This window comes from Canis lupus, chromosome 12, assembly GCF_011100685.1.
Source record: "Canis lupus familiaris isolate Mischka breed German Shepherd chromosome 12, alternate assembly UU_Cfam_GSD_1.0, whole genome shotgun sequence".
Taxonomy (NCBI): domain Eukaryota; kingdom Metazoa; phylum Chordata; class Mammalia; order Carnivora; family Canidae; genus Canis; species Canis lupus.
Genome location: NC_049233.1, coordinates 13,090,060 through 13,111,433, shown reverse-complemented (window position 1 = coordinate 13,111,433; position 21,374 = coordinate 13,090,060). Strand labels below are relative to the sequence as shown.

General features: G+C 46.0%; 1 non-coding gene across 1 annotated transcript; it reads left to right on the top strand.

Moving 5' to 3' along the window:
* Nucleotides 1–9,799: 9,799 nt before the first annotated feature.
* Nucleotides 9,800–9,872, top strand: TRNAE-CUC. The gene has a single exon. It is a non-coding gene; the product is annotated as a tRNA-Glu (tRNA).
* The last annotated feature ends 11,502 nt before the right edge of the window (nucleotides 9,873–21,374 follow it).

The window sequence follows — 21,374 nt, the reverse complement described above, 5'->3', positions numbered from 1 at the left end:
ATGAAGGAAGTCCCTGGCGCTGGGCCACGGGGGGATGGGACAAGAAAGCCCTGGGAGAATCCAGGGCATCCTTTCTAAAGGGAGCCACCTCTACTCAGCTCCATTACAGTTGTTTTTTCTGGGAATGTGGACGTAAGGTTGGCATGGCTTCTCTTTATTTTGTGACAAGCTGAAAATCTATCTCTATATGTGAAATCCCCAGATTTTCAAAAATAGTGTCTCAATTTGAAAGCCTTGGTAGAGAAGGACCCTAAAATAACTCAATAACTAAAGATCCACTCACACAGTCCTATGAAATGCATAACATGGCTACCCCAGCTCTGTATTAAGAAAACGGAGGCCTGGAAGGAATAAGTAATGCACCCAAGGTGACACAGTTTGAAGTGGGTCAGGGGAGAGCCTGGCATGGGAGGACATAAGGAAGGAGCTAGAGGCCCTTGCGTGGAATAAAAGGAGACAGGGCCCATTTTTCTACCATAACGGTAAATTGGCTCCAAATTAAGCCAATACCCACTTTTTATTGCTTCTGCAAGGAATTAATAAACCATGACATCTTCTGAAATGGGGGAAGGCCAGCTGCTCAGGGAGATGTCAGAAAGCCCTTTACAGGGCTGGAGTTGTTCTGCCTTAGCGAATAAAATGATTATGCCACAAACACGCAGAGCGGGAAAAACAGCAAGGGGCTGCCAACCCCGGTGCCTGCTCCTGGCTCGGCTCAGAAGTGTGCCCACTTCTGGGAGACTAGGCCCTGCAGTAGCCAGCTCCCAGGCATCAATGGCTGTGGCCTCTCAGAGAACGCTCTGGAATATTTTAGGTTTATATTTTGCAGATGGCATGCCAAGTCATTCCCTCATTCTGCCTATTAGATGGTTAGTTTCCTTTTCCTAGTTAAAGGATTAACTAGAATTATCAGTAATCATGAGCTTCCCCCAAGGACAGGTCAAAGGAAATTAATGGAAACTGCAGCAATAGGGACATGGGTTAGCTCTGCAAGAGGAATTCCTGACTGGGAGAATTATCCCTGGCGTGGGTAACTAGAAAGTGGAATTAGAACCCATCATGGAATCCAGGCAAAGCTGGAAATCCCTTCAGGATCTGGCTCAGAGAGGAGGTTACAAGCAAACAAAGAGAGGGAAGGCTGGTTAAATACTTTACTATGGAAAGTTCTAGAAACTCAAAGCTGAAGGGGGACCTTTGAAAGATTCCAGCCTGACTCCTTAATTTACAGAGGAGAAAACTGGTCCAGAGTTGGACGAGAACTTGGTAAGGATCACACAGCTAAGTAACAGCAAAGCTGGAGCTCAAGGCCCCAGTCTAGCCACCGCTTCCCCAGTTTGAGCTAGTGAGGTTCCCTTAGAGATGACACTGCAGATTTCTCAGGCTCTCAGTGTGTCAACCTCTAAAATGGGGCGTTCAATCTAGCATGTCACAATGTAATATCTATTTACATGTCTATTCCCTCTCTAAACTCTAGGTGAATGCCTCAAGGCTGGGGACCATGGACTTCCTCATTTAAAAAATGAGATCACTGTGTGCCCTCCACATGGCCTGACACATGGTGGGCCCTCAGTAACCGGGGCGGAATTGGGGGAGTAGTCAACTTGAAGGGTACTGAGGCCTAGCTCCTATGTATGCAATCTCTGTGAAGCGCTGGACAAGATATCCTTGTGCAAGACTACGTCATTATTGCAATGGAGCAGATAAGAAACTTGGCCTCCTGGGAGCTACATCAAATATGGTAAATGTTGTTTGTTAAATCTAGGTGATGTGGATAGAGGTATTCATTACACTATTCATTATGTTCTAAGGTATTCATTACACCGTTCTGATAGCTTGAACATTTTCATAAAAAAAAAAAAACAGTCAAAAAAATTTAATAGCAATCAAAAGCTTATTCCTTAAAAGCACACACTCATGAAGCTTGGTTCTAGAAAAAGCTATGCCGTTCATTCAGCAGATGTCTATTGAGGAGACAGGGCCTGGAAAAAAGCTAATGGAATGTCCCAGATTTTTAATGGCACAAAAGTGAAATAGACTTAGCTCCTGTCCTCAAGGAACTTGAGGGGAAATGAGACTCAGGTGACAGTGCCACAAAACAAGGGGGATGTGAAGCAGGGGAGACCCGGAGAGCCAGCTTAGCTAAGATACAGCCGTTGACTCCACCTCCTGACCAGCACAGACAACATTAACCCACTGCACACCCACAGCCACACCACAGGCACAGTTGCAGGCAACCGAAGGCTGGCTCATGACCAAGCTCTTCCCTCTGAGGAGAGCTCAGGACGCCTCACCTCCAGCCCTCCTCATTTCCTGCTATCGAATATTTGCACACATGACCCATGAGATTTAATTGAAACAGAGAAGCAAATGGGCCCCCAAAAGGGCAGCCTGGGGCACGTGTGCATGGAAGGGAGACTGCAGGGTCACTGATGTGGGGCTTGTTTTGGAATGCGGAGAGGAGCAGTGTTTATGGGCTGAGGATATAGTTAAGAATGCTACTGCCAGCACAGGACATCCCAAGTCCAGGATTATGGCTGATGGGCATATTTGTAAGCTCTAGGCTACAGCATGAGAGTTTGGAAAAGCATGATATTTAGAGTCAGAAAGCCCTGGATTGAAATGTGAGTTCTACTACTTACTGCCAGTTAGTTGCTTGGTCTCACTTTCCCCATCTGTAAAATGGGATTAAATTAGTATCTACCTCACAAGGCTCATGCCTACGGCTGCCTCACACAGCCTGGCATACAGCATGTAGTCAGTAAACACTTCCTTACTCACCCCACCCACCTTTGTAAGACAAGGTCATCTTCACACAGGAGTGTGGGCATTTGCCCAGTTTCTTTTGGCTCAGAGTAGACACACAAACCATCTTCCATAGGTTTTCACTTTGAGTCCTGAGTGTTAACAACCATTTCTCCTGTGGAGACACAGTCTTGGGCAAACACTCAGTGGGGCCAGTGGGTGATGATACCTCCTGAGTTAGTTTGGGTTCCCTAAGAGGCTGACCCACAACAAGGTTCAAGTGTGCAGAGTTTATATGGGAGGTGATCCCAGTAAACACTGGCGAGAGAGTGGGGAAGTGAGACTGAGAAGGGGAAAAAGCCAAGGGAGTGTGGATATACGTGTTATGGCAGGGGGCAACTGATAACAGCTGAGGGGCCCGATCCAGCAAGGAAATCTGGGGGACTGTAGAACACCTTGATCACCCACCTTAGGAGGGAGGGAGCTGGGGTATTTAACCTCCAGCTCCCATCTCTCATTGGCTGCAGGATGTTCCCAGGTATGTGACCTCCAAGGAATTTCCAGTCCACCTGCGGGCTGGCTGAGAAGAAGCCTTCAGGCCCTCAGGTGCAGGGGCCTGTAGAAGAAACTGGTAGCATACTCTCGGTGCTGACTGAAGCGAGGACCAAAGGGTGGGAATGGGGTCCTGCTAGCACACGTATATATCCCCTTACGTGAGAATGGGATTCCTTCCCATCACAGTAGAGCATGGGTTTCTGACGGCTTTGGGTCTCTACTTACACCAAGTTCCTACCTACATTTCCTCATAGCCTCCGAAAATCTTCCAGCCCCCAGTGAGTATGTAGTATAACCTACTGAGACATGCTTAATACAGGTTCAGATGGCAAAATCTTTTAGGGCAGTAACTTTCTTTATATTTCTCTTTTACTGTGACTTTTGCCAGTGATGTGCCCTCTCTGGCCTTGGCTTCTTCATCTATAATATCAAGAGGGTTGCTATGATGGCCTCAGAGTTCCCTACTCTGTGATTTTTATGCTGTCTACCACCATCCCAAGCCCCTGGGGCCATGTAGAGCACATAGCAGGCATTCCCCAAGGTTGGTGGACTACAGAGATGCATACTGCTCTGAGTCAGAAGCTCCATCCTCTCTTCCAACTGGTGGAGCAAGAGACTCAGCCCCCCTCCTGAGAGCTGGCCAGGACTAGCAGGTAAGAGGAAGCTGAACAGAGGAGAACTGAATTCTGGGAAAGAAAGCTGAAAGCAGAAATGGCACAGTCAGATTTGTGTGAACAGAACCCACAAAGGTCACAAAATCCATCCCATCTCACTTAAGACTGCAGATGACAACATAGGCTATTTTGAAGAACTGGACAACCCGTGGCCCTCCCGCAATAGGGAGGCCACCAACCATGCTATCTTGAAAAGTCAGAGACAGGGTCACCTGGGGGGCTCTGAGACCCGAGAGTGTCATGTCATGTCAAAGACACACACACGGTGAGCACAAATCTTTCAGCGCCGGGTGGCTCAGTGCTTCCCGACGACACTCCACCGAGGCAAGTAGCATCCTGGTGGATAGGTGGGGAAGACACACGGGCACACACCCAGCAGGGGCAGGACCTGATAAATGAGGGCAGGCCACCAGCACCCCACCCTTCTGGCTGCTTTAATTTAAAATGCTGGAGCTTTTTTATGATGTGACCTTGGGATGGTTGTTTCTGAAAATGGCAAGACTTGGAGCACCTGAGTGGCTCAGTGGTTGATCATCTGCCTATGGCTCAGGTTGTGACCCCAGGGTCCTGGGATTGAGTCCCACAACGAGCTCCCCACAGGGAGCCTGCTTCTCCCCCTGCCTGTGTCTCCGCCTCTCTCTGTGTGTCTCTCATGAATAAATAAAATCTTAAAAAAAAAAAAAAAGAAGTCAGAGACAGAGACACAGAGAGAATAAGTAATTATCCTATAGTGTCAAACCCAACCCAAATATCCAACCCCAAGGCAGATGGGCACTTCAGGGGTCAGAGGGAATAAATAAGTTCTGGCCCCCACCATCCAGGCACTGCCTGCCTGTCCTCCCCATGCGGGGCCAGAAGTTGCCTAGAGCCCCAACCACTCAGTCTCCTTCCTCCGGCTCCAGGCTCGCTGGAGATGGTGAACAGCTGTTTGCTATTGTGAGTGGAGGAGCCTTTTATATACTTGACGACATCTTAAATCATATCTTCATGATGACGGGGAAGACTCGTTACAGCTACCGCGTGGATGAAAAGTGGTGGGCCGCACGGCACTGGTGTTAATGTCATCTGGGTTATTATAGTCGCACAGGCACACAGTAGAAACTGAACAAATAGAATAGTTGCATGTTTAACACTTTGCCTTCAGGCAGAAAGACTGTTAAAAAGTACATTTAAAAGTACATGTTAAAAGTACATTTAAAAGATTAAAACACTAGCAACAGTCTAGCTCAGGGTGGTGGAAAGATGAGTGGATTTTCTCTCTGTGTATTTTCTAAATTATCTACCAGGAACATGAATAACTTTTATAACCAGGAAAAGATAAAGGAGATATGCTTCCAAACGTATGGGGTTTTTTTAAGCAGGTTGTTAGTTTATGCCCACTGAGACCTTAATTCAGGGCTGTTTCTAAGATGGTGGTGGGACAGAAGTAGCAGAGGCTAAAAGAGAGACATCCAGAAGGAAAGGTAACAGATTTCCCCAGCCAGCACCTAACACATAGTGGGCATGCAACAATGAATTGGGGAAATGCTACTACTAGCCCAGTGTGTCTTAATCTCAAACAGCTTCCATTTACCTCAAGAAAATAGCAGTTGGCAGATAGACACAGCATCTCCTAAGAAAACTTCAGACAAAGCTGGGTGTGTTTGAGCTCTAATTATTCTTACCACTAAGTTAAAAACTCTGTTTGGCTTTTGGAGAGTGATTGGGGTCTAAAAGAGATACCCACATCTGCATCAGAGAGAAGAATTCCCCAACCATGAATATACTCACCAAAACACATGAATTCTGGAGAAATGTTAATAATAAATTGTTAAATGAAAAAGCAAGCCATAAAATACTACATACAGTACAACCACATCTATGAAAACACTATGCATAGATACAAGAGTTGAAAAAAAATCAAAATAGTTATTGTGTTGGGGTAGCTTTTTAGAAAAGTTCTTAATGTAACTGTTGGCCATTCGGGGTTTTTATTCCAACATTTTATTATGAAAATTTTCAAACAGTACAGCAAATCGAGAGAATTTCAGGGTAACCACCTATTTACTTGCCACATTGAGTCGGCCTTTAATGCTACTTCGTTTCTAAACTATTTTAGAGTGCTTTAAACTTTTCTATTATGTCATATTTGGCATTTACATTAACAGCATACATTTTAGAGCCTAATTATAAAATGCACACCTATGAACCCGTCACCCGACTTACACACCAGCACATCACCCTCACACGTGCATCTTCCTGTATGCTCTCTTCTGTTCCCAACTCATTTGCTTCCTCCAGAAGTAGCCATATCCTGAGCTGTGTGTTGATCATTATCCTCCTCACCTATCACATGGTGTGCATCTGCAGGAGCCAGGGCAACTCCAATCCAAGATGCTTTGACTTTTGGGGGTACCACCATCTAGATATGAGGCATCCTCCAAATCACCTCCACAGCAATAGAATGCTTTGGCTCAGGAGTGGCACATGCCCTGTACAGTCCTCGCAGCCTGCTTTCCTCATTTACTGCCATGTCACTAGGATTTCTCCAGGCTGTTGCAGGCAACTGTGTTTTCGTTCATTTTCACTATTGTGTATTCCTCCATCGTGTGAATCATACAGCTCAATGTTTTGTTCATTATTCCCTATCAAGGGACATTGGTGTTTCCAGTCTTGTGATTACTAACAGTACCGCCAGATACAGGATTCCAAGGGGCACATGTTCAGGAGTTTCTCTGGGGCACAGGTTGTTGGGGGGTGGGGGGTCTTATAGTTAAATTTTTCAAGAAGAGGGAAAAGAAAAAAAAGGAGGAAAAGGTGGAAGGTGTTAGGTTGGCATTTTTCCATTTTGCAAAGGAAGGTTGGGGACACAGGATTTTTTTTTAAGATTATTTATTAAAGAGAGCAAGGGAGTGTGGAGAGGGATAAGCAGACTCCTTGCTAAGCACAGACTCTGATTGGGGCTCCTTCTCAGGACCCTGAGATCATGACCTGAGCCAAAACCAAGTGTTGGATGCTTAATTGACTGAGCTACCCAGGCTCCCTGGGGACACAGGATTTAAGAAAAAAGAAAGAAAGAAAGAAAGAAAGAAAGAAAGAAAGAAAGAAAGAAAGAAAGAAAGAAAGAAAGAAAGAAAGAAACAAAGAAAGAAAGAAACAAAGAAAGAAACAAAGAAACAAAGAAACAAAGAAACAAAGAAAGAAAAAGAAAAGACAAATGAAAGCAAGCAGATGGCAGGGGATCTGCTTTTTATGCTCTTCTTCAGCAAGGCACAGGTTGGACTGAGGAAAAAAGAGTCAGAGATCAAGTCAACATTTTCCATAAAACTGCAAATTTATGAAGAAGAAGCAAATGATGAACCTAAGTAGCTGTTTCTTTCACATAATTTGGAGACTCTAAAACAATGCTTCTCAATATCAAGATGTCATCATTCAAGAGACAACCTGACATCTCAGAAGATTTCAGTGCAAAGTTAATTTTCATTTGCTTCCTTTTTAAAAATAAATAAATGACATACTGTGATCTTTTTTCCTTTTTTGCTGGAGGGAGGCATGCTTTGGAATCAAAGAAATAATGACAAGGTATTTCAACTCCCCAAAGATTGGTAATCACCAGCACATGGCCCTGGAAGGAAATAAAAGGAGCAGGGGAAAGAAGGCTATTCATGACAGATTTTGACAGAGCTAACTAGGAATATCAGTAGTCACATAACTTATCCTACTAGTTTCCTAGGAGGACCCCTCATGTTAGCTTTGACCATAAGCAAGAAACTATAGCTTTGATGAAATTCATTTGCTTTACATTCAGTTTGGGGGGTGGGGGGGTAATAGAGGGAATCTGGTAACCAACCTCTTGATAGATCAAGAAAGAAATTGAGAGGTAGTCCTAAACAACTTTGGGGTAGATGGCCCATGGGCAAATTGGATAAAATCTTGGAAGAACCTGTTCCCCTTGGTTTTGCTGATAAGAAGAGGGAGCTGGATCTCAGCTCTGACCTTAGAGGACCAGGATATGTGGTTAGCCTCTGACCCCAGGCAGAGGGCGAGCATTGAGAGCAGGGTTCCTTTCTATGGAAAGGTAAAGATGACCAGCTACCCTTGAATTAGTAGGAGTCACAGCTTGTAATTCAATGATCAAAGAATGGAAGAAGGGGGCTCTATCAGGTTGAAACAAAAGTAGATGCATTGTTCATTCTTGCTGCCACTAACAGGGCATTTCTAAGTGCTATCTATTGTGTATTATCTCCTTATTTCTCAGACCAAGGCAGCAAGATAGGTAGTCATCACTCAGGCTTCTAGGTAGCAACTAATAGAAACCAAGTAGGGTGATTTCATCAGAAAAACAGCTTACCAAGAAGATATTGGGCATCTCATAGAATTACAGGAAATGTTCAGAAAATGTGCAAGAGCCAAGGGAAGCCAGGACCTGAGTTCAGTCATGAACTGCTAATGTCATCACTGAATGGACACATGCCTGTGTGGCTGCCACTATAGCTACTAAATAAACCTCCACCATCCCTGTGTCTCTGCATCACATGTCCCAGATTCAAACTCCTAGAGGGCAGGGTGAGCTTCGTTGAGCCTGAGCCAGTGCATGCCAATGTCCTAGGCCAACAGGTAGAGGTGGATGTTGGCAGACCAGCAGGGAGAAGCAAGAGTCTGCCTTTCAAGCTTTCTTACTTTGAAACAGTCCAACTTCCCACTAAGACCCATAGGGGAGGAAATTCCCCAGTGGTAGGAAGGACTTTCAGATGCTGGTCAAAGGCAAAAAACTGGCAAGTATGCCCTAAAGCAGGAGTTACTGTGGTCCCCATTTATGAATAAGGTATTCTGATCCATCCCATCCTGGTGCATCATGACCAGGTGACTGGTCAGGTGGTGACTCAGGGCTGCATTAGGCAGACTCTGGCAAAGGAAGAGCTAAGATCCCCCACAATTAAAATGAGGCAGTGTGTACATTGTAAAAGCTAACATCTTTGCTTTACAAAGACCATTTGATCCATTTGTTTCACTTAATCTTTACCCAAAAACTCCTTACACCAACCCTGATTGGTGCAGAGGGTGGGTGAGTGTTCTTGTCATCCCATTTGGAACATGGAAACTGAGGCCAGGTCAACTCAATGGCTTCTCTGTGAGCAGAGACTAAAATAAGATATTCTGGCCGCAGTCTTCCTGCTGTATCATGTGATCGTTGAAATACTTGGTTGATTTTTGTTCGGGTATAATGGGCCATTTAATGTTTTTAACAGCTATTAAAGCAGGACTTTGTAAATGCTAATATGCACAGGAATCACCTGGGGATGTTTTTAAAATGCAGATTCTGAGACAGGCGACTGGGTGGCTCAGTCATTTGGCTATCTGACTCTTGATTTCCGCTCAGGTCATGATCTCAGGATCCTGGGATGGAGCCCCATGACAGGCTCCACGCTCAGTGGGGAGTCTGCTTGGGATTCTCTCTCTGTCTCCCTTCCTCTCCCCCCCCCCCACTCATGTATTCTCTCTCTCTCTCTCTCTCTCTCTCTCAAATAAATAAATATTTTTTTTAAATGCAGATTGTGATTCCATAGGTCTGAAGTGGGGCTGGAATTCTCACTTCTAACCAGCTCCCAGGAGATGCCGATGCTACTGGTCCAGGAACCAGGAGCCAGGAACCTTCACGAAAGCAAATGTTTCATGAGGGTAAGTAACAAGGATTAAGAGCAATACATGTTTTTAATCTACATCACACAATTGCAATATCTTAATAACTTGGTGAAGAACTGTTTGTGACACAGCTGAGAATTTTTATTTCTTCCATGTTTCAATTTTTTGTGGTATCTCTTTATTAAGTTTAAAGTAGGTTTGGGGGTGCCTGGCTGGCTTAGTTGGTAGAGCATGTGACTCTCGATCTCAGAGTTGTGGGTTTGAGCCCCACATTGGGCAGAGATTCCTTAAAAATAAAAAAAAATCTAAAAAAAAAAAGAAAAGAAAAGAAGAAGGAGGAGGAGGAGGAGGTTTGAGGGAGTAAGATGTTCTTGGATTTGCTTTTTGCTCCAGGAGACATATGTAGAGGGTGGCCCAACAGGGTGAGGAGGGGTTGGGGTAGAAATTTAACACTACTGCTCATGAGAGCAGGCATTTCAAGACAGTCTTATCTCAGCATGCAGCCCAGAAATTCAGAAGCAACCCTCTCATTTCAAAAGTACGCTCTCCTGAGAAGCTTATAAACACCCAATATCCTGCATGGAGAAACACAAATAGAAAAGAGGAAAAACAAAACAAAGCAAATGAAAAACCTTCCCCCAAGAGAAATGGAAGCCACACATCTCTGAAGGCCTGAGTTAAGCTTGAAGAAGCATCTGGCCCAGCTGGAAGCAGGTGGCAGAGAGCCCAGCAGAATGAAGATAAGTGAGGGGCTGAGGACAGTTGAAGGGAGCAGAAAACAACCACAAACCCTGAAGAAAACAGTGGGGGGTCATAAAAAAATAACCCTCTCCTCCTAAAAGCAAACAAAGACAAAGGGAGAAAGAAGCAAAAAGAACCAGATGCAAGATTTGCCTGAAAGCCCAGCCAAGGAGGCAGAGCCAGGGAAGTGTGGGGATGAAGGAGCGAGCCTATGAGGAGTTCAGGGGAGCAGTGCTGGGGAGCAGACACAGCACCTGCGGAGAAGGGTGGTCAGCGGGGCAGGTGAGCAGGTGCCAACGCCAGAGTGGTGATTAGCAAGCGACGGGAACCAGGCACCAACCAGCCCTCCACAGTGTTTGGGGACAATGATTAGAAAGAAGCCTATTTGGGAGTTTCCTTTGTCTCCTTGAGCCACCAGCTGAAGTTGCACAGATGCTCATCTGTTCTGGAGTCTGACACAACAACACAGATTTCACCAAAACCCTTGGGCTTTTAAAAACAAGAAAAGAGGGGCACCTGGGTGGCTCATATGGTTGGGCATCTGCCTTTGGGTCAGGTCATGATTTCCAGGTCCTGAGATGGAGCCCCATATTGGCTCCTTGCTCAATGGGGCATCTGCTTCTTCCTCTGCCTCACCCTCTGCTTGTGCTCTCTCTCTCTCTCTCTCTCTCAAATAATTTTTTAATCTAAAAAAATTAATAACAAATGAGAAAAGAAAAGGGGTGCCTGCCTGGCTCAGTCGGTAGAACATCCAACTCTTGATCCCCAGGTCATGAGTTCAAGCCCCATGTTGGGTGTGGGGCCTACTCTGAAAATAAAAATAAATAAGAAAAGAAAGCACACTTTGAAAGCTTCCACAAGTTGTTGCAGTTCTTTTCTTTTTCAAAGTCTGTATTTCTTTTCAAAGGATGTTACTCGGCAGTTTGGTTTATTTTTTTCCTCTCTCCAACTAGATTGCCTCATGTTCACACATCAAAGTAGGAAAACATGGCGGGCATATTTTTAAGTCTCTAAATTGTAGCCTTGGAGGGTGGGGAGCATGTGGGCTCTCACTGGTCCCTCTATTTCGAAAAAGTTCTCCTTCCCCTGCAAACTCCAGCCTCCTCCCCTCACCTTCCCCTTGAGCTACTGGCTCCCTGCACTCCCTGGAGCATGGACCAGGCTCTCTGGATGGCCTAGCAGTCTGTCCTAAACAACCTTCCTTCTCTCATCATGGCCCAGGCTCTCCAAGACACTGCCCCCAGTAGGTGAGTTCCAGGAGCCTTCTGACTTTGGGGAAGTCCAGATCTCACTTAAGTGAGACCCACAGGTGCACCTGGACACTGTGCCGTCAACGCTGATTTGAAGAGTTTCATATCTATATTCCTTGAGCTGTTTGCTATGTGCTTCTAATGCCTAGACCTACCTTAGGCTCTCCAGGTAGGAGCTAGACCTGGGAAGGGAGTCTTTCTGTATGTGGCCCTCTGATACTTGATCTTTTCATGACTGATCACAGAACTGGGGAGAGGGGACTGCAGAATTCGTTTGATCTCCAGGGATACTGTCAGGTGTGCTCCTGACCAGGTGTCGGGCACTCTGGTTTTCCTTTTCCATAATCACATTACACAGGAGAAAGGCATAGTCTTTTTTTTTTTTTAAGATTTTATTTATTTATTCATGAGAATACACAGAGAGGAGAGAGAGAGAGGCAGAGACACAGGCAGAGGGAGAAGCAGGCTCCATGCAGGGAGCCCGATGCGGGACTCCATCACGGGTCTCCAGGATCACGCCCTGGGCCTGAGGCAGGCGCTAAACCGCTGAGGCCCCCAGGCTGCCTGAAGAACATGGTCTTTAAAGGTACACATGCAGAAATGTGGCTGACCCGTGTCTGCTCTATCTGTCCAGCACCCACATCTTCTAGGGAGCCTCCATGACCCCAGTCCCTACAGATGTCTCCTTTCTGTAAGCCTCCAGAGCAGTGGCCAGCAAACCAAAGCTCACAGACCAAACCTGGACTGCCATCTGCTTTTTTAAATAAATTTTTCTTGTAGCACAGACATGCTCATTCATATACTTATTGCCTATGCTGCTTTCATGCTACCATGGCAGACTTGAGTAGCCACAGTGGAGACTAATATGGCCCAAAAAGACCAGGGTATGTTCTATTCGGCCCTTTATGGGAAAGATTGTCCAACTCCTCCCATAGAGTATCTTTCTTTACAATTTTACACTTCCTATTTTGTGCCTTTCACCTCTTCAATCAACATTTGAGAACTCTGAAGAACAGGAACTGTGGACAAATGCTTTCCCCCTCTGGTAACAGAAATTCTCTCCCAGCCTGCCCTGAAGGGAGGACACGACATCCATTGTTTCACAGAATGAGAAGTCCAGAGGCAGGGCATGGGGAGAGATCAGACACAGAACCCAAGTTCTTTGCACCTTTCTGCTCTGTCAGCAGCTGTGCCTGCTTCATCCCAATACCATTTCCCCCCAAGGTCTCACAATGGCCGCCAACAGCACCTGGAGCAACATGCTGCCTGTTCAGTCAGAAAGGTGGGAGGACTTCAGAGAGTTAGAACAAATTATTTTAAGATTTGTGTGGAATCAGAAAAGACCCCGAATAGCCAGGGGAATTTTAAAAAAGAAAACCATATCTGGGGGCATCACAATGCCAGATTTCAGGTTGTACTACAAAGCTGTGGTCATCAAGACAGTGTGGTACTGGCACAAAAACAGACACATAGATCAGTGGAACAGAATAGAGAATCCAGAAGTGGACCCTGAACTTTATGGGCAACTAATATTCGATAAAGGAGGAAAGACTATCCATTGGAAGAAAGACAGTCTCTTCAATAAATGGTGCTGGGAAAATTGGACATCCACATGCAGAAGAATGAAACTAGACCACTCTCTTTCACCATACACAAAGATAAACTCAAAATGGATGAAAGATCTAAATGTGAGACAAGATTCCATCAAAATCCTAGAGAAGAACACAGGCAACACCCTTTTTGAACTCGGCCATAGTAACTTCTTGCAAGATACATCCACGAAGGCAAAAGAAACAAAAGCAAAAATGAACTATTGGGACTTCATCAAGATAAGAAGCTTTTGCACAGCAAAGGATACAGTCAACAAAACTCAAAGACAACCTACAGAATGGGAGAAGATATTTGCAAATGACATATCAGATAAAGGGCTAGTTTCCAAGATCTATAAAGAACTTATTAAACTCAACACCAAAGAAACAAACAATCCAATCATGAAATGGGCAAAAGACATGAACAGAAATCTCACAGAAGAAGACATAGACATGGCCAACATGCACATGAGAAAATGCTCTGCATCACTTGCCATCAGGGAAATACAAATCAAAACCACAATGAGATACCACCTCACACCAGTGAGAATGGGAAAAATTAACAAGGCAGGAAACAACAAATGTTGGAGAGGATGTGGAGAAAAGGGAACCCTCTTACACTGTTGGTGGGAATGTGAACTGGTGCAGCCCCTCTGGAAAACTGTGTGGAGGTTCCTCAAACAGTTAAAAATATACCTGCCCTACGACCCAGCAATTGCACTGTTGGGGATTTACCCCAAAGATACAAATGCAATGAAACGCCGGGACACCTGCACCCCGATGTTTCTAGCAGCAATGGCCACGATAGCCAAACTGTGGAAGGAGCCTCGGTGTCCAACGAAAGATGAATGGATAAAGAAGATGTGGTTTATGTATACAATGGAATATTACTCAGCTATTAGAAATGACAAATACCCACCATTTGCTTCAACGTGGATGGAACTGGAGGGTATTATGCTGAGTGAAGTAAGTCAGTCGGAGAAGGACAAACATTATATGTTCTCATTCATTTGGGGAATATAAATAATAGTGAAAGGGAAAATAAGGGAAGGGAGAAGAAATGTGTGGGAAATATCAGAAAGGGAGACAGAACATAAAGACTGCTAACTCTGGGAAACGAACTAGGGGTGGTAGAAGGGGAGGAGGGCGGGGGGTGGGAGTGAATGGGTGACGGGCACTGGGTGTTATTCTGTATGTTAGTAAATTGAACACCAATAAAAAAAAAAAAATAAAAAAATAAAAAAATAAAAAAAAAAAAAAGAAAGGTGGGAGGAGAACTGGCTGCTCTTTCCCAGAAGCCTCAAGCAGGCCTCCCCCCATTGAAACTCATGGGCCCAAATTGGCTCACACCTGCCTGGGCCTGAGCTAACAATCCCTGGCAAGTGGCATGGAATTAGCATGACTGATTTAGGGCTGCTTAACCTTCTGGAGTGTAATGGATGCTGGGGAGTCAATCAGTGTCCCTAGAACCAAAATTTTAAAGAATCATTTTGTCACATGGCGCCTAGATGGCTCAGTCAATTGAGCATCCAACTCCTGATTTTGGCTCAGGTCATGACCTTAGGGTCATGGGATCGAGCCCCATGTCCTCCCTTAGCTCAGAGTCTGCTCATCCCTCTCCCTGCTCCCACTTCTACTTTCTCTCTCTCTCTCTAATAAATAAATAAAACCTTTAAAGAATCATCTTGTCACATCTTCACCTCTCAGTATACTATATTTTGAAATATTTCAAAGCAAAAGCCAAATTGGAATTTAATCACTCAGAACGGTGGTGTATTTTGTGAATCACTCGCTCCTCGTGGCATCATTGAAACCATAGTGAGCATCCCTTTAGCACTGTAACCCCAAACATACATAAGCTCTGCCCTCCAAAATTACAGCTAAAAGGACCCAAACACATATTCTCCCTATATTATACGTCTTCTTTTTTTAAGATTTTTATTTATTTATTTATTCATGAGAGACACAGAGAGAGAGAGGCAGAGACACAGGCAGAGGGAGAAGCAGGCTCCATGCAGGGAGCCCGATGTGGGACTCGATCCTGGGTCTCCAGGATCAGGCCCTGGGCTGAAGGCAGCACAAAACCGCTGAGCCACCCGGGCTGCCCATTTACATTTCTATTCCAAACCAAAAATGTTTAATTCCAATGTGTTCTAGAATTTCTTATTTACTAAACCCCAGAATTCCCCCCACACCAAGACCCTCATTTCTAGAATGCCAAAACAAGAGCCTTCTCCCCCATACCCCCACACCCCCACATGGCAGCTAATTGGAATTCCAACCATCTCAGGTCATAGGAAAATACTTGATAGCTCTGTGAATGAGATGTTCAGCCTACTTTAACACACTGCTAACCAGCTCAGAGTATTTTCCAAAGGTTGCCAGAATGTTATTTCATTCCTAAAGGGAAAGAAATAAAAGAAAAGAAACAAAAATAAAGAAAGAAAACCAATAATTCCTTCCAGAAAAGAGCCAAAAGGGCAACCCCACTGTCACTTTGCCCCCATTGTATAACAACATGAAGAAACAAGGGGAAATGGCTTTTATTGAACAGTTGCCATGGCTTTAGATATGTGCTGGGAAAATAATGGACAGCTATGAAAACTCTACCCACCCAGAGGCAGGCAAGGCTTTGACCAAGTGCTACCCTCGAGGAACAGCAAGGACCAAAAAATACCAAGCCTATGCTAAACCAATGGGCAGCCCTTGCCAGAATGTGCTCCATGGTTGCAAAAAATCTACCTACAGGCAGCCATCCCCCGTCTTACCACCTTTTAAGGTAGGGGCCACCCTCACACAGGTCCAGGCAGAGCTGTATTTCTTCCTTAAAATCGGGTGGAATGGGCATGTGCAGGAAGAGGGGAGCAGAGCTGTGCTCTGGTTACATAGAGTAACACCACATCAGCAGCCGGGCTGGGTGAATTATAGGTTGGTGACCCAACGGTGGTCTTCTTATAGGGAAAGGGCATAAGCTTGCCTCTGAGAGTCATTCCTCCCTCTCCCAGGGAAGCTGTATGTCCACCACCCCCAGCGAGGCCCCACTCCAATGAGGGAGAAGTGTGCTATTAAATGTCACTTTGATATAAGGGCCTCTGTCTAGAAATTCAGTGTTGAATCATGGTGTGCTTGGCTTGAACAATGTTGAGAGGGGCCGCCCGTGTCCCCTGGGTAGGTCAGCCCAGGTCTGGACCCCTATGCAATGATGACATTGTTGCTGACTTGAATCATATGTGTGATTTATTTGTTCAAGCTCCATATTCCAGGCAGGAGTGATTTGTGGGGTTGACAACCTGCAAATTGCAAAGTGGAAAGTTTACGAGGCTGATTTATGGATAAAATGAGGAGCCCCTTCTCTACACAGAAGACAACTAAATGCCTCCTGAAGCAAGATCTTGTTCTTATCAGGCTGGGTGGCAACTCACAAAATCTGACCTGCCCATAAAGAAAGGAGGCAGGAGGACACAGAGTCACTTAGACTCTTACCAGTAGACAGTGCTCACCATAATTCCCCCAACACTCACCAATATCACAACTCCAGGGTGTCCACATCACTACCTCCATTGCCTACTGCAGCCCTACCATCATGGCTTCTGTCATGCCCATTACCACTCTCATCACCACCGGCATTGTCTTCACCTTTACCATGACCCTGCCATCACCATTATCACTCCTATCATCAGCCCACCATGCCCATTGCCAGTAACCCAACTGCTACCATGCAGCCACCTCACTGCTGCCTTCACAATTCCCTCGGCACACTTTTGGAGGTCATAAGTCATCTTACATTCTCCCGCAGGACTGAGCTGCCAATGGGCCATTCCAAACAGACAAAGCCTAGAAGAAGCAAACCCACTTTTTAGCATCACTGTTTGATGTGTTCACAAGCCTTCACAGGATTCTCCACCCACTCACACTGCTAAGAATCCTGCATTCACAAAAATTATATTATTTTTATTACATTCAAGTTGATAGAGTCTCCAGAAAACAAAGGTATACACTCAGTGGGTTTCCCGTGTTGCTAAGCACTTTACTAGCTCTGGGCCCATTGACCTCCCTCAGTTACACATTCCTGGTCCTCTGGGCACCATCTCTTTGCTATTAGCCGGGTCATTAACTCTGTAAGGCCTAATAGTGTCATCAATATACAGAAGCTCTGAGTTGGGAGTTCCTTCTCCTTAGAGGATTACTAAAGTTACACCAAAGTACCCACCCTCATTACCAACGTCCTTAACACGAATGTCACCAGAACCACCAGAACCATGACCACTACCCTCATCTTTACCATCGTTACCAACATTGACATCACCTGACCACTAGCATCAGCAGACCAGGTTAAGTATGAAGTTGTACAACGCGTTCCGCTAGGCACTGAGTAGAGAAATCCAGAATCCTAGTTTCTAGAAGAATGGCCCCTAGGGAGTATTCTTCAGAAAATAGTCTCGGGGATACACCATGTATAAGGAGAAGAAAGTTCCACTGTCCATTGAATTTGGGAAATACTGCATGCTAACAATGCCCAATGTCCTTAAGCATACTGAAGGCTCTGAGATGTTCTCCAGGAGAGGAATCCATGTAAGGCTGTAGGACCCAATATTTCTCAGGAATATTTTACCACTAAATCATCGTTCCCCCGATCTCTATTAATATTACAATGAACTCATGTTCTGCAGGACACACTCTGAGAAGTGCAGCTCTAAAAGCTTAAAATTGCACAGGCAACAGTGACATCAACACAGACGCACTCACAGGCCACCAGTCTAAATGCTTCTCTGGTGCGTACACTTTAGCACCCAATCACAAAGCCAAAATGGTCACCTTCCCTGGGCCCTGGAAGACAGGGTGGTCATTGTCTCAGCCTGTACAATATTCACTGTGTCCTCTGAGTATCCTATAAGACAAGCATTATTCATGCTATCCTCAGTACATACATTTTCATCCTCCCAGGTTTGGGGACATCCCATAGCTTTGGATGTGCATTTCCAAGCCATTAACTAAGGAACATTTTACAGACACCTAAGCCTCTAGACAACCATCCCTGAGGGCAGATCACCCAGCCTCAGAGGCAGGAGGGACCAAGGAGAGTTCACAGTCTAACCCTGAAGGACACAGAAGCCAGAGGAGGGGTGAGTACCCCCCAGGGCCACAGTGGATGCCACCCTGACCCATTTCCTCTGCACAGCAGCAGCCCACAAGCCCCAGTCCAGGAGGGGTCTAGTCTAGGTCCATCATTGGTCCAAGATGAAAGGAGAGAACTGTATCCCCAGAGTAGATTTTGCATAAAGCTAAATGCATTCAACTCAGAGGGTATCCTGAAATGGTCAGTTTTACTCTGGGAGTTAGAATATCCTAAATATGGGTGACATTAGACGGTGGGTATGTTTGTTTCCTGGGGCTGCGATAACAAAGGACCACAAACCGTGTGGCTTAAAACTGGAGAAATGGATCGTCTCGCAGTTCTGGAGGCTCGGTGTCCAAAATCAAGGTGCCCGTAGGGCCCCACTCCCTCTGAGACTCTAGGTAGACCCTCCCTTGCCTCTCCCCAGCTTCCGGTTGGGGCTGGCAATCCTTGGCCTTCCTAGGTTTGCAGCTGCATCTCTGCCCCTTGCCTTCACATGTCCTTCCCCTGTGTCTTCTTCTTCGCCTTTCCTCTGGGTCCCAATTTTGTCTTTTTATAAAGGCACTGATCAAATTGGATTGGGGCCCATTCTACTCCAGCACAATCTCATCTTAACCAATCAGATCTGCAACAACCCTATTTCCAAATAAGATTGTATTCACAAGTACCAGGGGTCAAGACGTCAACATTATTTTTGTAGGAGACACAATTCAATTCCTAACACTGGTTTTTCTCCTGGTGTCCTCACTGGGCAAAAGAAAAAGCTGGCAGCTCTTAAGCTGAATCAAGATGTTGTTTGCTTTTTCTCTATTTTTGGGTTTTTGTTGTTGTTTTACAGGTGAGCAAAACCCCATCACCTGGAAGCCACAGTACCCACTCTCCCATCTCTTGACTTCCCATCTCCTTGGCTGCCCTCCTCCCAGCCAAGCCTCATCCCAAAGGCACCTCACGGGAGCAAGGGCTCATGTCAGCCTCACTTTTGTCCTCCTTGGAGACCCAAAGAGCACTAGGGCCCCTCAAACTCCCCTGGCACATAGCATAGAGCAGCCCTCGTCCTTCATCTCCTGCAGGGTCCCCTCACCTGAAGGAGAAGAAGTCTCAAGAAGTCTCCACTGCCTGGCCCAATCCCAGGGCGAGAGGTTCACACTCAGGCAGGGCTGACCCCATTGGCCTTCCTGCAGCAGCCCCACAGGCAGGGCACGTCCACCACCTGGCTCGGCCTCCTGGCTCCAGTTGCCAAATGTAGAAGACAGGTTGCTACTTGAGGCTTCATCAGCCAGGCAAGGAGAGAGCCCCCCTCCTTGTTCACTCTGGGCCTGTCTGGTCTGACAGTGGCTTTGGCATATAGTAGATACTCAAGAGAAGCCTATGGAATGGAAGAAAATGAAGCTGAATTTCATATTCCCCATTTCCATTTCATTTACTTGGCTCCTTCTGTTCCCCTCAGACCTGGCCAGCTGGCTCACTTTCCCAACACAGGCCCAGTCGATTCCAATTTTCATCTCCTGTATCATGCTATACTTACTTGCTCCCTGGAATACCTTTTCCTCTCCTCCATTTAGACAAATTCCAAGCATGTTTCAGAGATCAATAGTCGCTACTCCTCCATGACCATACCCGCCTCCAGAATCTTGCAAAGCTCCACACCAGGCATCTGGGATCCAGACATTGTCTGATGCTGCTTGTTATCTGCTTATCAAAACCCACTTTCAAAAAAAAAAAAAAAAAAAAACCACTTTCTCTCCCTGGTGGCATAGAAAACACATTGATGAGTCACTCTAGGAACAAAGATTTACGTCAAGGTACTCTCCTTCCTCACAGCTAACATCTTCCTCCATACCCGCTGACTCCTCCTCGACCCTTCCCAAGGCATCCACCCCTAATAAACATCCTGCTCCCCAAACTTCATCTCAGCATCCGCTTCTGATAAACCAACCTGTTACAGAGATGGCGACAGTTTTCACTTCTGCTCTAAAAGCACTCAGCTTCGGGGCACCTGGGTGGCTCAGTGGTTGAGCATCTGCCTTCAGCTCAGGGTGTGATCCTGGGGTCCTGGGATCGATTCCCATACGGAGAGCCCACTTCTCCCTCTACCTGTGTCTCTGCCTCTCTCTCTGTGTCTCTCATGAATAAATAAAATCTTTAAAAAATAATAATAATAATAAAATAAAAGCACTCAGCATCGTGCATGACACATAGTAGGTGCTCAGGGACATGGCTTCCCTCCTTGCTTCCTACATGAGGAACTAGTGGAAGGCCGTGGGCACACAGTAGGAGTTAATCTCCCCAAGTGGGTAAGAGAGCCTTAAGAACATCACATGCCAAGTTCCTGGAAACACCAAGCAGGCAGGAGGGCCCAAGGCCTCGCAGGGACATGTGATTCAAGAGAGAGAAGTGGATTCAGATGGCCAGGAAGCACGGAGCCTCAGCACGGAGAGCAGCAGCGAGGGTCGAGGGTCGGGGGTTGGGTGGAACTCTAAATGCAGAGGTGACCTCTTCTGGCCCCTCGGGCACTGCTGCCCTGCAGACTTCTGTCCCTCTGCCCAGGAGTGGAGGCTGCCTCAGCTTTGAGTTTTTCCTATAAAAAGAGCCCCCTGGCTATTATTCTTTGCAGTGTGAAGTGGAAAATCACCTGGATGAGGTTTCACATGAAGCAGCAAGTTGTTGGAAAGGGCTGGAGGACCATGTGAGCTGAGAACAAGGTATGGACCTGGTTCTTGGGGGTGCAGGGCTAACGGGAAGAAAGGGGGAAACGCAGGGGCACCTGGGTGGCTCAGGGGTTGAGCATCTGCCTTCAGCTCAGGGTGTGATCCCGAGATCCTGCATCGGGCTCCCCACGGGGAGCCTGCTTCTCCCTCTGCCTATGTCTCTGCCTCTCTGTGTGTCTCTCATGAATAAATAAATAAGATTTAAAAAAAAAAAAAAAAAAAAAGGCAGTATGGTTCTGACCTCAGGGGCCTGGTGCCCAAGTGAGAAACCAAGGTTTGATCAGTAACAAGCCCCTCTGCCTACCTTTTAAGACCCCTTCAATCTCCCTCACACCAACTCCCCAGCCTGAACGTTCTGGAGGGTGGTTGCTGCCAGG